Source organism: Castor canadensis, chromosome 10 (genome assembly GCF_047511655.1).
Source record: "Castor canadensis chromosome 10, mCasCan1.hap1v2, whole genome shotgun sequence".
In the NCBI taxonomy this organism is placed as follows: domain Eukaryota; kingdom Metazoa; phylum Chordata; class Mammalia; order Rodentia; family Castoridae; genus Castor; species Castor canadensis.
Genome location: NC_133395.1, coordinates 47,033,489 through 47,047,829, shown reverse-complemented (window position 1 = coordinate 47,047,829; position 14,341 = coordinate 47,033,489). Strand labels below are relative to the sequence as shown.

Here is a 14,341-nt window from a genome sequence, read left to right as displayed (position 1 = left end):
ATGGTGTCCAAGATGTCTTCAATGTTCCATTCATATTTTCTTAACATTTTTTTGGTGATCTTTACGTTTGATCTAATTCCTATACTTTGTCTTCTGTTACTGATACTCTACTTTCAACTTTGTTCCACTTTGTTTGCCAAGTTTTTGATTGAGATTTTCGTCTGGGATATTGACTTGTTTATTTCAGATTGATTATTTTTCAGGATTTCCATATCTTTATTGATTTTCTCTTTCATAGTTTGCATAGTTTCTTAATTTCATTCATCTGTTTGTTTTTATTCTCTTTGAGCTCATTTAGTTGTTTATTAACATCGTCTTTGAGATCAGACACTAGATTTTGGGTTTCTTCTTTGGACTCAATTATCACTCTCCCTGTTACATTTTGTAATTCAGTATTTGATATTTCTTCCTCTTTGCAGTAGTTTAAACCCGTAGTGGTGGAGTTGGCTTAGTGGTGGAGTGGTGGGGAGAGAGTTGCTGTCTTATTGTTTCATGTGTCTGCATTGAGATTTATGCATCTGGGATTTTGGTCCAGGGTTCCAATCCCTTGAGCCCCCTGATTGGGGTTTTATGAAGGGTTATACAGAACTGAATAATGGTTGTCTTTGATGTGTTTTACTGTCTTTAGATGGTAGGGTAGATGCTTGATAGTATTCTCTTCTGCTTCTTATTTGTGGGGTGCTAGATTCTAAACCCTGTTCCACTTAGCATGGACAGGATTAACTGTTGTAAAACTGCAGACTTGAAGGTGTAGTAATCTCTCATTAATATTGCTACTGTTCCTGTGTCTTGGTTGTCTATCAGAGAAAGGATGTATCTTTGTGGTCCTGAAAGGCTAAATGTAGTAGTGGTTGTGATGGGAGGGAGACAGGAGGGAAAGTTCTAGTGGATTATATGAGAAGAGAAGCTTATGTAGCAGGAAAGGATGGCAGGTTGGGTATTATAAGGGGATGATTAAGAAAACTGGTATGTGATGAAGAGAGTTAGTAGATGTTAAAATGAGTAAGAAGGGGAGGATATCAATCGAGAGAGTTGGACAGACAGACAGATAGATATGGACACAATAAAATTGCAAGATTGATCTGGGATACAGTTATCCACTAATAATATTGGTACTAAAGGATTGTGGGTGGGTGAACAGTAAAAGGTTAAGTTAAGAGCTAGGATGGAAAGTGTGAGTTGTGAAGAGTGAAAGAAAGGGGGAGAAGACGAGGTGGTTTAAGGTTAAAGACTGAAATGCTGTCATGTGATGATGGCCCAGAGTGGGAAGAGTGGAGGACAGGGCTTGAGAAAAAATTAGGATGTGAGAATGTGTAGCTGCTGTTGGAGTACACAGCACAGGAAGATATAGGTTGACAAATGTAAAATCTGCATTGCAATCTTGACAGTGACAAACTCAAATTTTACAGTAAAAGACTGCAAATTTTCTAGTGCTCTTGAGACCAACTTATGTCCACCCCATTTTGTGACTGCGTCTTTAAGTCTACGAGATTGCATTCTAATTAGATTCCTGGCTCTGGAGCATGACCGATGGTGGGGAGAAGGGGATAGGTCTCTTGTGAATTTGCCAGCATCATGCCATCACCTCTTCCAGCTTTTCCTTCTTCTAGCTCTCCGGTACTTAGAGACTATATCTATGCTCAGGGGTAGGCTTTTACTAGGTTTCCTCATGACAGGAGACTCTAGTGCCAGCAGTTCTTTGGATGGTTACACTGCTGAAGGTGTAGTGTTGGCCCAGCCTGGGGCAGGTCCTTGTTCACAGGCAGCCATGTGGAGTATGTCAGCTTTTCTTCTTGGGATTCCAGCAGCTTTCCTCAGAGTGAGGCACACAGGAAACCTTACACACCACACTGCATAAACTTCTTGTGCAGATTACTGCTTTTCTTCTCTCCTTGGAGGAGCTGGAGTTCCCGCTCTTTGATGGGGGAGCAGGGACTTTCCTGTGGGTGAGCACACTGACTGAGGAATGCTGTCCTCTCTGTGCCATGGGGAAACAAGCCTCATATTACCCACAGAGTAGTGAAGCATGGTGCCTGGGTTCTGCTTGCTTGTGGCAGGGGATTTTCTGCTGCTGAGTGGAACCAGGGGGCCTTCCGGGCAGAAGTGGAAGTGCTGACCTGCGAGCATTTTTCCACATAGTTGGTTACTTCTCTCTTTGTGGATTTGAAGAGAGCTCTGCTTCTTGCTGTCTATGAGACCTCATGGATGGTGTCCTTTGGGGTCCACAGTGTATCCTTTGGGTAGTTAGGGATGTTAACAATCTGCCATCTCACCCCATCTCTCTATATTTTGTTTCTGTGTAGGGGCTCACTAACTTTGCCCTGGCTGACTTCATACTCCTTCTGCCTCTGTTTCCATTGTAGCTGAGATTACAAGCATACACCATCACACCTGGCCTTCTGTTTTTTTCACTAACATTACCTGGCCTTCTAATAATCTGTTCATTGTAGTTTCCTTTTGGGTGTGTGTGGCTATATTCTAAATTCCCCAGAAACAGGAATCCTTGTTTAGTGTCTAGAATGTAGTACATGCTAAACAATTATTGAATGAATAACTAAATAAATAGGAGTAAGCTGTAATGTTAGTTGATTTCTTAGGTGTGCTCCATTTTGGAGAACTTTTTGTTTTTAAATCTAGCATTGGTCTTTGTTACTAGTTCTCTACGATTTTAGATTTTTAAATGTATTTTAAAAACCAGAGATTGCAATAGTAAGAGCAGTGATTTGATTACATTGTACAAATCTCAAGCATAGCAAGGTTCTTTTTAAAAAGTATATACCCCTCTATAATAATCACAAGTAGTTATAATAATTGAATAAAATGTATAGTCCTCACAGTTTTTATATTTGTATTTTGCTTATATTATAATGTCCTCAAAGCCAGTTTTTTAGCATTTGAAACATCTTTCTCTTCATATTCACAGCAATTATACTAATTGAAAACAACAGATGGAGGAGATCCAAGATGGCAACTGGGACACAGATGCAGACCTCCTGAGCTCCATGAGCCAGGGACTTTGCTGAGAGGCTGGAGACACACTTAGCTGAGGTAAAGCACAAGGGAGAGCTGAAACATCAGCACTCTGAACCCCTAGCTCATAGAATGCTTCTCCACGTCATGATATACTAAAAGAGTAGCCAGTGCTACACACCAAGCCCCACACCATAGGCTCACAGAGCCACTGCTCTGCAGGCCATGGGATCCTTGGGCCTGCTCCTCAGCCCACCAGGGCCGCACTACCCCAAATTCCCACCCTGCAGACCTGCATGATGTCTGCCAGACTGAGCCCCTAAGGCCTGCCAAGCTGGCAATCCACAGACATTCACGATCTTCATTAGGCCGCACCCCTCAGGCTTTCACAGGCCTGCACAATCTCTGCTTTGCAAGGCCCTGCCCCTAAGTCTGTGATACACACACACACACACACACACACACATGCACACACGATCTCCGTTCCACTGGGCCACAACCCTCAGGCCTGCACAGATCTCCACTCCACCTGCCTGTGCCCACACAGGCCCGCATGATCTCCATTGTTCCACACCCCTCAGGCCTGGCAAGTTGGAGATCTACAGACATTCACAATCTCCACCTGACTGCACCCCTCAGGCCTGTCAAGCCAGTGATCCACAGGCATTCAAGATCACCGCTGGGCCATGCCACTCAGGCCTGCACAGGCCTGCATGATCTCCACCAGGCTGTGCTCTTCATGCCTGCAGAAGCCTGCATGACCTCCGCTGGGACTGTGCCCCTAAAGCTACCAAGCCAGCAATCTACAGACGTGTACGATCTCCACTCCACCAGGCCCGCACCTTTCAGGCATGCCAGGTCTATGCTAGAAGGCCCGCTAGTTTGTCTCAATGAAGGCCTCAGCCCGTAGGCCCGTGGAACCCCACTCACCTGCCCCCCGCCACAGGAGGACTCCAAACCTGCTTAAGAGACACAGACAGACAGGTCTAGATGCTAAAGGAGTAACATCAGAACAACTAAGACTGCAATTCTACTGTTCCAGAACTGGTGATTTTTTTTTCCTTTTTTTACCTTCTTTAAGGGTTTTCCAGCCTGGATTGCTGTTTGATCACCCACCATTTCTCTCATTTTTTTCCTCTCTTCCTTTTATCTTTCCATCTCTTTCTCTTTTTTACCCTTCTCCCTTGGTTTTGTTAGTATTAATATTGTAACCCAGCTAATACTAAATTACACATAGTCAAGGGATAGAAATGGTACCTAGTGGAAATAAAGGAAGAAGAAAAGGGATGGAAACCATTCTCCCCCCAAAATAAAGGAGTACAGGATTTAGAGCAAAATGAAGAAAACAGATACCCAGATCCAGATTCAAACAAAATAAAGATAAACTATACCAAGGAACCCAATGAAGCCCACAAGAACACTCTGAAAGAAGAACTCCTACAAGTAATTAAAGAGAATTTCATAGAGATGTTACTAGACATGGGCAACCAAAATGAACAGGTGGCACTCAAGAAATTCCAAGACAACAAAAACAAATACTATGAGAAAACCCAGAAACAAATAAATGAAATCACTGAAGCCCTAAATGAACACAAAACTGAAACTGAGACCACCATAAGCAGAGAGATAAATGAATTAAGGGAAAAAATTAACAATATTAATGAGGTAACAACCCACTATATGGAAAACCTCAGAAAAAAGAATTAAACGGAAATACAAAACAAAATGGAAGGCCATTCCAGCAGAATAGAACAAACAGAAGACAGAATCTCAGAACTTGAAGACAAAATGGCAATTAAATGAAAAATTGGAGAACTATTAGTTAAACAACTCAAGACCTGTGAAAAGAAAATGCAAGAACTCACTGACTCCATCAAATGACCAAACCTGAGAATCATGGGCATTGAAGAAGGAGAAGAGATGCAAGCAAAAGGAATGTGTAATATATTCAATAAAATAATACCAGAAATCAAATCTAGAGAAAATTATGCCCATTCAGATCCAGGAAGCCTCCAGAACACCAAACAGATGTGACCAAAGTAGAGCTACCCCATGACATATTATCATTAAAACAACAAGTACAGAGACTAGAGAGAGAATATTGAAGGCTGTAAGAGAGAAAAAACATAATATACAAAGGTAAACCCATCAAAATCACAGCAGATTTCTCAATGAAAACCTTAAAAGCAAAAAGAGCATGGAATGAAGTCTTCCGAGCACTGAATGAAAATAACTTCAATCCTAGGATACTCTGCCCAGAAAAACTATCATTCAAAATAGATGGAACAATAAAAGACTTCCATGATAAGCAGAAACTAAAACAATATATAACCACCAAGCCACCACTACAAAAGATTCTCCAAGGAATTCTGCACAAAGAAAGTGAAAGCAAAGAAAAGCATGAAAGGGCAGACAACACCAAACCACAGGAGAAGAAAAGGCAAGAAAGTAGAGAGTAACATTGATTCAGCTGCACACAATCAAACCCTTAATCAACAAAGACAACTGCATGACAGGGATCACCATGTATATATCAATAGTAACATTGAATGTTAATGGACTAAATTCCCCCATCGAAGACACTGATTGGCAAATGGGATTAAAAAGGAAGATCCAACAATCTGCTGCTTACAGAAGACCTACCTCATTGACAGAAATAAGCACTGGCTGAAAGTGAATGGCTGGAAGACAATTTACCAAGCCAATGGTCCCCAAAACAGGCAGGGGTAGCAATACTTATCTCAGACAAGGTAGACTTAAAACCTACATTGATCAAACAAGATCAAAAAGTACAGTCCCTACTAACAAAAGGGGAAATACACCAGAAGGAAATAATGATTATCAGCCAATATGCACCCAATGTCAACGTACCCAATTTCACCAAGCATACTCAGAAGGACCTAAAAACATATATAAACTCCAACACAGTGGTAGTGGGAGACCTTAATACCCCTTATCACCAATAGATAGGTCATCCAAACAAAAAATCAATAATGAAATCCTAGAACTAAATCACACCGTAGATCAAATGGACCTAGCTGATGTCTACAGAATATTTCATCCAACTTCTGCACAATATACATTTTTCTCAGCAGCCCATTGAACCTTCTTCAAAATTGATCATATCTTAGGGCACAAAGGAAGCCTTACCAAATATAAGAAAATAGAAATAATCCCATGCATTCAATCTGACCACAATGCATTGAAACTAGAAATCAACAATAAAAACAGCAGTAAAAAATATCCAAACAATTGGAAGCTGAATGACACATTGCTCAATGAAGAATGGGTCATTGATGAAATAAAAGACAAAATTGAAAGATGCCTGGAAGTTAATGAAAACAAAAACACAACCTACCAGAACCTATGGGACACAGCAAAGGCAGTCCTTAGAAGAAAGTTTATAGCCATGAGTACACATAGTAAAAAGACAGAAAGATCTCCAATCAATGACCTAATACTACAGCTCAAACTTCTAGAAAGAATCAATGAAACAAAAGTCTGGTTCTTTGAAAAAATAAAGTTTTACAGACCCCTGACAAACCTGACTAAAATGAGGAGAGAAAGAACTCAAATCAGTAAAGTCAGAAATAAAAAAGGAAATATAACAACAAACACCACGGAAATCCAGGAAATCATCAGAGACTACTTTGAGAGCCCATACTCTAATAAATTTGGAAATTTTGAAGAAATGGACAAATTTCTAGAAACTTACAAGCACCAAAACTGAACCAAGAGGATATTAATCACCTGAATAGATCTATAACACAAAAAGTAATTGAAGCAGCTATAAAGAGTCTCCCAAAAAAGAAAAGTTTCCAGGACCTGATGGAATCATTGCTGAATTCTATCAGACATTTAAAGAAGAAATAACACCAACTCTCCTTAAGCTGTTCCATAAAATAGAAAGGGAAGGAACACTGCCTAACTCATTTTCTTTTTTTTTTTTCATTTTTCTTTTATTATTCATATGTGCATACAAGGCTTGGTTCATTTCTCCCCCCTGCCCCCACCCCCTCCCTTACCACCCACTCCACCCCCTCCCGCTCCCCCCCTCAATACCCAGCAGAAACTATTTTGCCCTTATCTCTAATTTTGTTGTAGAGAGAGTATAAGCAATAATAGGAAGGAACAAGGGGTTTTGCTGGTTGAAATAAGGATAGCTATACAGGGCATTGACTCACATTGATTTCCTGTGCGTGGGTGTTACCTTCTAGGTTAATTCTTTTTGATCTAACCTTTTCTCTAGTTCCTGGTCCCCTTTTCCTATTGGCCTCAGTTGCTTTAAGGTATCTGCTTTAGTTTCTCTGCATTAAGGGCAACAAATGCTAGCTAGTTTTTTAGGTGTCTTACCTATCCTCACCCCTCCCTTGTGTGCTCTCACTTTTATCATGTGCTCATAGTCCAATCCCCTTGTTGTGTTTGCCCTTGATCTAATGTCCACATATGAGGGAGAACATACGATTTTTGGTCTTTTGGGCCAGGCTAACCTCACTCAGAATGATGTTCTCCAATTCCATCCATTTACCAGCGAATGATAACATTTCGTTCTTCTTCATGGCTGCATAAAGCTAATATTAATCTCATCCCAAAACCAGACAAATACACCTCCAAAAAGGAGAACTACAGGCCAATTTCCTTAATGAATATTGACTCAAAAATCCTTAATAAAATAATGGCAAACCAAGTCCAACAACACATCAGAAAGATCATACACCATGACCAAGTCAGCTTCATCCCAGGCATGTAGGGATGGTTCAACATATGCAAATCTATAAATGTAATATAGCACATCAATAGAAGCAAAAACAAAAACCACTTGATCATCTCAATAGATGTAGAAAAAGCCTACGACAAGATCCAACACTATTTCATCATAAAAGCTCTAAGAAAACTAGGAATAGAAGGAATGTACCTCAACATTGTAAAGGCTATATATGACAAACCTACAGCCAACATCATAGTTAACAGTGAAAAACTGAAACCATTCCCTCTAAAATCAGGAATGAGACAAGGGTGCCCCCTATCCCCACTCCTATTCAATATAATACTGGAATTCCTAGCCAGAGCAATTAGGCAAGAAGAAGAAATAAAAGGAATACAAATAGGTAAAGAAACTGTCAAAATATCCTTATTAGCAGAAGATATGACCCTATACCTTAAAGACCCAAAATACTCTACCCCAAAACTGTTAGACACCATAAACAGCTACAGTAAGGTGGCAGGATACAAAATCAACTTTACAAAAATCATTAGCTTTTCTATATACCAACAACGAACAAACTGAGAAGGAATATATGGAAACAATTCCACTCACAATAGCCTCAAAAAAAATTAAATACCTAGGAGTAAACTTAACAAAGGATGTGAATGACCTCTATAAGGAGAATTACAAACTCCTGAAAAAAGAGATCAAGGAAGACTGCAGAAGATGGAAAGATCTTCCATGCTCATGAATGGGTAGAATCAACATAGTAAAAATGGCTATACTACCAAAAGCTATCTACATGTTTAATGCAATTCCCATCAAAATCCCAATGACATTCATAACAGAGATTGAAAAATCTACCCTGAAGTTCATTTGGAAACAGAAGAGACCGCGAATAGCCAAGGCAATACTCAGCATAAAGAACAATGCTGGAATTATCACAATACCTGACTTCAAACTATATTACAAAGCAATAGCAATGAAAATAGCATGGTACTGGCACAAAAACTGACATGAAGATCAGTGGAACAGAATAGAGGACCCAGATATGAAGCCACACAACTATACCCACCGCATTTTTGACAAATGTGCCAAAAACACATGATGGACAAAAGACAGCCTCTTCAACAAATGTTGCTGGGAAAAGTGGTTACCTGTTTGCAAGAAACTGAAACTAGATCCATATCTATCACCCTGTACTCGTATTAACTCATAATAGATCAAGTACCTAAATAACAGACCTGAAACTCTGAAATTACTACAGGAAGGATCAGGAAACACTCTGGAACTAATAGGTATAGGCAAAGACTTCCTCAATAGAACCCCAGCATCCCAGCAACTAAGAGAAAGGATGAATATATGGGACTTCATAAAATTAAAAAGATTTGGCACAACAAAAGAAACGGTGTCTAAACTGAAACGACCTCCCACGTAGTGGGAGAAATTATTTGCTAGCTGTACATCAGACTAAGGAATGATAACTAGAATATACAGGGAACTTAAGAAACTAAACTCTCCTAAAATCAATGAACCAATTAAGAAATGGGCAACTTTCTTAATTAAATTAAATTAAATTAAGAACTTTCTCAAAAGAAGAAATTCAAATGGCTAAAAAACACATGAAAAAATACACACCATCTTTGGCCATACTGGAAATGCAAATCAAAACCACACTAAAATTCCACCTCACCCCTGTTAGAATAGCCATCATCAAAAACACCAACAACAACATGTGTTGGCAAGGATGTGGGGAAAAAGGAACCCTAATACACTGCTGGTAGGATGCAAGCTGGTGCAACCACTCTGAAAAAAAATTTGGAGACTTCTTAAAAATCTAAACATAGTCCTGCCATATGATCCAGTAATCCCACTCCTGGGGGTATACCCAGAGGAATGCAACACAGGTTACTCCAGAGGTGCCTGCACACCCATGTTTATTGCAGCACTATTCACAATAGCCAAGTTATGGAAATAACCAAGAGGCCCCACTATTGGTGAATGGATCAAGAAAATGTGGTACTTGTACAGAATGGAATTTTACTCAGCCATGAAGAAGAATGAAACCTTATCATTTGCAGGTAAATGGATGGAACTGAAGAACATCATTCTGAGCAAGGTCAGCCAGGCTCAGAAGACCAAAAATTGTATGTTCTCCCTCATATGTGGAGTTTAGATCTATGGCAAATGCAGCAATGTGGTTAGACTTGGATCACATGATAAGGAGAGAGCACATATAGGAATAGGTAGAAAACCCAAAACATGAAAGCGTTTGATGTCCCCACTCCAGAGGAACTAATACAGAAACCTTAATGCAACAGAGGTTAACATGAGCAGGGGATCAGGAACCAGTGTAAAGATCAGTTAGAGATGAATCAACATGGGTGGCAACACATGGGTACAATAAAGCAATGTTAGAAATCTCCCTGTATAGCTATCCTTAACTCAACTAGCAAAATCGCTTTGTCTTCTTTATCATGCTTTTGTCTTTTCTTCAGCAAAATTAGTGATAAGGGCAGAACAAGACCTTCCTGGAAGCGAGGAGTGGGAGGAGAGGGTTGGGAAGGGGGTCAGAGTGGAGAAATGACACAAACAATGTATGTGCATGTGAATAAATGAATAAAAAAACAATAATTTATAAGGCAACTCTTCAGACAATTATAGTACATTAATCAATTAGAATTAGTAAGTCCATTTATAAATTCTTTATATAAGGACTCTAAGAGCAAATTTCATAATTTTTGATCAGATTAAAGATATGACATGGGGATACAGATCAGTGGTAGAGTGTTTGCCTAGGCTGCACAAGGCCCTGGGTTTAATTCCCATCATACTTCCTTCCAGAAAAGAAAGAAAGAAAATGTCCATTAAGAGATCTTAATCATTTCAGAGTTTCTGCAGTGTCTTCTTTTTACCATAATGTTCACAAAATAAGGTTACATACCTTTCCAGAAGGCCCTCCTGCCTGGTTTTTCTTGCTCCAATAGAACAAACTTCACTTTTCAAAGCAGAGCAGAAACCTAATTTTTTGATCAAAGAATGTGGAAGGGAGGACTCCTGCCCTAAAGACACCTTCTTCAGATGGGGAAAGTGGACTTCTTTTATAAGGCACAGATGTCATTGTTCCAGGTTGGTAAAAGTCATCCTCAGACTGTCTTGTTTTACACTCTGCACCTTTCCCACATGGTCCCTTTAGTGAATGCCATCACATCCCCATCTTGGATATATCTGGTTTGATATGGTCTTGTGATTTGGTCTTTTGCTTTAATTTCTATTGAATAAGTATCCTTGCAAGAGCAGGTAAAGCATGCCTAAAAACAGGAGAGGGAATGGCGTTAGGGACTTTCCAGGAGCTGCTTAGACACTAATACTCTACATAAGTTTTGATTAAACTCTTCACAGAATTGTTACTGGGGGAAAACCTAAATAAGCCTTCTAACTTCACTTGCTCTTAGTTGATTTAAAACTCACTATTTAAGAGGTAACAGAGCTAGTGTCTCTTTTTGTTTGTTGTTGATAATACCTCTCATTTGTGGGTTGTAGTGATAACTAGGTTACTTTTCAGGGACTTCAAACCTGCTTTTGCTGAAAGCACTGATTCCTCACTTGGACCAGTGGATGACAATAAGTGACAAGAATGAGAAGAAAAAGCTTGACAACTCTGTCTTATTGTGTCTGTCTCCTTTGCTGTCTTAACCTTTGGGTCAGATTCTACTCAGCTCTGCATGTAGATATGTTGGTAATTTGAGAAATGTTTTGTCTGGAACCATAATATAGAGTTCACTTGACCTAGACTTGCCTTGTCTCTTTCCTTCTCCTTCAAGGCTAAATGACACTTGCCTCAGTGCCATGAAAGTTGACAATTGCCATAACAATAACCAGAAGAGACCATAAAAGAAGCAAAACTAAGTGACACCATAGTTCCTGGAAGATCTCCATTTGTTCCTAGAAAAGATGGATGTTCCTTCCCTTTCTTAGTCTATTCCTTGTGCTTATTACTCTTACCCTGTATCTGTAACTCCTCAAGCCCCTGGAGTTGAGACATTGATTTGCTCATTGGGCTCCCATTCTTGCATTCTTTGGCCAATGAATAAACTCATGCTGTTAATGCTTACCATTTGGGCTCATTTTTTCTTTGTGACACTGAAAGGAAAAATTGGGATCACTTTTTGGGGACCTCACTTCCTCAGGGGAAACCAAAATTATTGGTAACAAAATGACATTGGGAATAGAAGATATTCTTTGGTGTGGAATGTGAAAGAGTTTTATTATGTTAACTTTTTCATACATCTTAGTTTCTAAGTAATTAATAACTCTGTACCAACTGAAAGCCGTGGGCCTCTTTGCTGCCTTGGGTACACGTAATACTCTCTGGTCCTTGTATTCCAAGTCTCAATAGGGTGATGTGAGTGTTTGTACAGCAAAGTTAGTCACATTGCTTGGGGAAATGCAAACCATCTTCTAGAAGACTTCTGCAGATGATTACAGACCTGTTCCATGAGTTGTGTAATACATTCAAGGAGAGGTAGAACAGACACCGGATTTTAATTCATGCTTAGACCAAACATTAGATAGGTGGTTCAGAGTAGACTTTGGTGTCTGTCATTTCTTCCAGTCAAGTTAGGCTTGCCCTATTGTTTGAAGATTCTTCCTTACAGACATAAGTAGAATACACAGTAAATCTTGTAGACTCAACAGATGTGATGACTTAGACAAGCAACACAGTATTAATATCAGGGAAGCAATGTATTTCATCTTTGTTTTTTATTTTATTTGTTTTTTTGTCATCTTGGACTAACCGTAGTACAACTGAAGACTGTTAAATCAAACCTCTAAAAACACCTCTAGAACCAAAAACAATATGTTTACATGTTCTGCAGAGAGTGCTGGATGTACTTCCTTACTTAATAGTTTCCTGTGCCCTAGAGTACATGTGAAAGCAAGGATAATGTTAAATTCAGCATGCTGATTTTCTGCAGGAAAGCATTTAAGTGTTTTTCCACTTTAATTAACATATGCCTCCAGAGACTGGAATTTTATTTAGGATTCCAGGAATAAAATTTTAATGTCATCCTGTAGGAAGAAAACACTATCTTATCCTTATGCTATGTGTTGGACACTGTGTTAGACAGGCTTAGATTCAAAGCTCCTCCAAATGCAAATACAGGTGTTAACCAACTTTTTCAGACTGAGGTAAGGCATAGAAAGGTTCGCAGCATCCTCTACCACAGTTAAAAGTCACAGACAAGTCTTCAGACCTCCTTTATTCCAAAATGTGACATCGTCCTTGTGTAACCTTGCTGCTCAGGAGTTATGTAGAACAGGTTGGCAGGCTTTTGCGTGGTTTTACCTAAAAGGATCATAAACTACTGCATAAAAGATTTAGGGAATTTTCTAAACAGTAATCTTTTAAACATCAGCTATTAAAAAGGTTGTGGAGTCTCTACTGTGAAAAGTTTTGTAAGTTAAGTGAAATGTACTATCTCTTATGTTCTTATTGCCTAATAAAAGGAAGGCATGAACTTAGAGGATTTTTTAAAGCAATGCTGATATCTTGTCTCACTAATTTTAATTGTCATTTTCTTCATAGCACAAAATAATTGGTTTGTGATACAGTTATTTGGCCTAGTTGTGTAGTTATAAGACTTTTTTTGTGTGAAAACCAAATATAAAGAGATTGTCTTCATAGTGCCGGCTTCACGAGAACTAAGGAGCATCTACCTGAGACCAGAGTTATTTTTACTTTCAGATACTAAAATTTTATTTCATCCTATTTAAATATAACATCTCTGTGTTCTTCTTTTGAAGTAACTGATGTCACAATTAGTTACTCTGGGAGGCTTCATTTAAGTGAGTCCAGCTCATTTTCTAACAGAGACATCTCACCTGGTGTGCTTTCCAATAGCATATTGAAATTAAGTACCCCATTGGGCTGTGTTTCATGAGTAATTTAGTATTTGTGTTTCCACCTTAGGTGTGTGTAAGTCATTGATGTATTTGTTTTTATGATTAAATTGTATGTTTCAATCTCACTCTTTACTTGGCTAATTTAAAAACTGTTTCTTGTATACTTATGCAATTAAATTTTAATGGAACACAGTGGTGCTTCTATAGATAAGATTATACCACTTTATCAAATTACTTAAAATGGGGATCCCATTTAAATAAGAATGATGTTTAAAAACTCCTCAAGTCAAAATGAGCTATTGAGTTTTATAGCTGGCTGTGTCTTTCCACACTAGCAAAGAAAGTGTCTTTATACCTAAAGTGGCATTAAGTCTAGAATTGAAGTCACAGAAGGTAAGGGATTGATTTTGTAGCAAAGTTGACAATTCTGCATTTTAGTACAAAACAAGGACAGAAAGAGGAAATGTTTTATTACTTTATATCCACTGCGTATTCTGTAGCCAAACTTTGGATAGTAATCCCCTAAGTGAAAAATATATGATGTAAAATAATCTTTAAATTGGATTTATATTATATTTAAAAGTTAATTCTGTTGATTTTAAAATTGAAAATAATTTGTAATTAAAAAATCTGAAAATGGCTGGGGACAGTGGTACTTGTTTGTAATCCCAGCTGTGTGGGAGGCATAGGTAGAGGATCATGGCCTGAGGCTGGACTGAGGTAAAGCACAAGACCCCATCCAAAAAAGTAACTAAAGCA

General features: G+C 38.8%; 1 long non-coding RNA gene across 5 annotated transcripts in view; it reads left to right on the top strand.

Annotated features, from left to right (window-relative positions):
* LOC141411452 (uncharacterized) overlaps positions 1 to 11,772 on the top strand; it is a 150,839-nt gene extending 139,067 nt beyond the window's left edge. For all 5 annotated transcript variants that reach the window (XR_012436209.1, XR_012436210.1, XR_012436208.1 and 2 more), the window contains 2 exons: positions 2,924 to 3,048; positions 11,500 to 11,772. This is a non-coding gene — a long non-coding RNA (uncharacterized lncRNA). The remainder of the gene's footprint in view (positions 1 to 2,923; positions 3,049 to 11,499) is intronic.
* The last annotated feature ends 2,569 nt before the right edge of the window (positions 11,773 to 14,341 follow it).